The sequence below is a fragment of the Macadamia integrifolia genome, chromosome 5 (assembly GCF_013358625.1).
Source record: "Macadamia integrifolia cultivar HAES 741 chromosome 5, SCU_Mint_v3, whole genome shotgun sequence".
Classification (NCBI taxonomy): Eukaryota; Viridiplantae; Streptophyta; class Magnoliopsida; order Proteales; family Proteaceae; genus Macadamia; species Macadamia integrifolia.
In genome coordinates, this window is record NC_056561.1 from 29,862,490 (window position 1) to 29,865,639 (window position 3,150).

Here is a 3,150-nt window from a genome sequence, read left to right on the forward strand (position 1 = left end):
TTAAATTGGTGTGGCCATAGAATCTTATTACATTAACCACTCTTACTGTGATTCAGTTGAAAAACCACTCACATTGAATAACAGCAGAAGATACACCTCAATATACGGCATACAACTTTCTGTTATTACAAACATAAGTAAGTTTCTTAACACGAATCTATGTGGGATACCATCACAGAAATATTGACATATCCTCAAATTACACTGTTGTCATTCCATGTAGGTCCTTAACTGTGATATTAACCTTCACTGTGGCAAATCGCCTTTGATCTGTGGTTAATATCTAACTGTGGCCTTCCGCCTATAAACTGTGGCAAATATTGCCTATGAACTGTGACAATACTGTCTTAAAATGTGGCAAACATTACCTTTTGAACTGTGGCAAAATATTACCTATAACCAAGACAATTACTGCCTATAAAAACATTCTTAAATGAAATCATAAACCAAATATTTCAATAAATAACTGTGCATAATGTAAATGCTAAAACTTAACCATAATTCATCAAACTGTGTCCCAAAACATACAGGCTAAGGTTCAAAACATAAACAAATACTAAACAAAATCAAAGCTCCCACTAATCAAGCATTTCAAATAACTGTATGTAAAGAAATCCTAACTACTTGATGGGACCAAATTTTACTTGCTCTCAATTACTGGTGATCATTCTACCTCACCCTTTCTTGGTATCATCCTGCTTATCAACCCCAGAATTCTTCCTCTTCTCTAACCATTTCTTGAAAATAAAACAATCCTTCTTCACATGTCCTTTCTTATGGCACCAGAAACACTCTACGTCGTTGGTATTCTCTTCATCCTGAGCCTTTTGAGATGTGTCAAGTTCTTGAGAGCTATTAGTCCTGTCATATGGCTTGACGCTTCCTCTGTTGGAAAAATTTTTGTTCCTTCTGCTTGGTCCACCAGAAGATCCCTTGTGGAAAGTTGCATGTGCACTCTCAAACCTAGTTTGTTTCAATTTTTCTTCCTCTTGAGTGCAAATGGAAATGAGCTCATTTAGGCTCCAATCGTCCTTCAGTGCAATGTAGGTAGATTGGATAACCTTATACTGACTAGGGAGGGTATTCAGTGCAATGTGTACAATATATTCTTCATCGATCTGTATTTCAAGATCCTTAAGTTTACCAGCATCAGTAGCTACACCCAAAATGTATTCTCTAACACTCCCACATCCATCATACCTTGTATTCATTAGCCTGGTCATCAATGTGGTTTTCTCAGCTTTCTTGTTGTGTTGAAATCTACCTTTAATAGCATCCAGGAATTCTTTTGCAGTGTCTTTGATCTCTATGTTCCCACGTATGATTTCAGGAACTGCCCTTTTTAAAACCAGTATGCACTTTCTGTTTGCTTCAGTCCATTTCTTAAACTTGGTCCTTTCAGCACTTCTGCTCTAGTCTGTGAGAGGCTCAGGTTTAGGCTCCCTAAGTGCCAAGTCTAAGTCAAGAAGACCTAAATGCCATTCTAATTCTTCCACCCACTTTTGATAGTTGTTACCAGTGAGCATTGGGATGGAAGACACATAACTTGAGGGAATGGCCATCTTACTACAGCAGTAACAAGAACACAATACATGCCAAATATCAAAATATAAATCATAATATAAAAGCATGTAATACTATCAATATATTTTAAATAAGAGTTACAACTAAAAATGTATCCCTATCCTTTGGGACAGGAATTAGCTGATGCTCTTATATTCTTCTTTTAACTGTGAAAACAACACTAACTTCGGAATTCAATCACCTTTGGGCAAAAGAACTCCAAATTTAATGTCCCTTTCTGAAATGTGGATAATTATCCTCAAACCTTGATGACATAACCTTTGGGAAAGTATCATCTTTACTGTTGGGGAAGATACAATCGAATTGAATGTACCACTTTGGTGGGTTTCACTCAGTTCTATCATATCTTTCCCATTGGAAATATATATCTTTATGTTCAAAACATACATATAAATATGTCACTAGGACAACAATAACTATACAAGAGTCACAACCGCAACTACATTCCTATCCTTTGGGCTAAGAATGCACTGGTCCTCTTGTAAATTTATATTTACTGTGAAAAGAACAATAACTTTTGAAATCCCCTCACCTTTGGGCTTAGGAACCTCTAGGTTACTGTCATTTTCTTAACTTTGGTGACATCACCTTTGGGCAAATGTCACCTACATTGTTTCCCTGTGAAAAATCATGAAATAATAAGATGTACCACTTTGGTGGATTCCACCTCATCATTTCATGGTTTCCTAAAGCAAAATTACTTTGCAACTAAGAATGAGCGGAAGCTTACACCCTTTTCCATATTAACATATCTCAATTTAAAAAAAAAACTTCTCAATTTCATGGTAACCAATAACATATATATTTTTCAAAGCATTGATTTATGCCATTTTGTTTCAATGATTGAAACTAAATACAACATAAAATTTCAAATAAACATGTCATATTAAAAAATTAGATCATTAAATGTGGCCCGAAACAAGGAATCCAACGCAAAAAACAGATTTCAATTTGGCCTTAAAACGAACCTTTAAATGAAATTTAAAGTAGTTTAAATAAAAACGCCCTTTTGTTTCAATGATTGAAACAAATACAACATAAAATTTCAAATAAATATGTCATATTAAAAATTAGATCATTAAATGTGGCCCGAAACAAGGAATCCAACGCAAAAAACAGATTTCAATTTGGCCTTAAAACGAACCTTTAAATGAAATTTAAAGTAGTTTAAATAAAAACCCAAAATGAACAAAAACCAAACAAGTCTTTTTTTTTTTAAATCAATCAAGACCAACCGGTTCGGCCATATGAATTCCGGGTCAAATTCGGGTCAATTGGTCAACGACCCGGTCAACCTTTGACCGAGTCAAATAGTACATATGAGTTGACCCACTGTGTCACCGGTTCGAATCGGTAGGGTTTTCGAGTTGAACCGGCGATGCCTCGCCGCCGTTTTTTTTTTTTGAATTTTTTTTCTCTCTCCTCCGGCAGCCGGTTTCCGGTGGCGCGTGCCGGCGCGTACGGATGTTTCCGGTGACTTGCGGCATACCGCCGCGACCGTATTCTCGTGATCTACAACTTTCGTGAAGAAAGTTTTTCCATACAGGATTTTTAAGTGATGGTAAA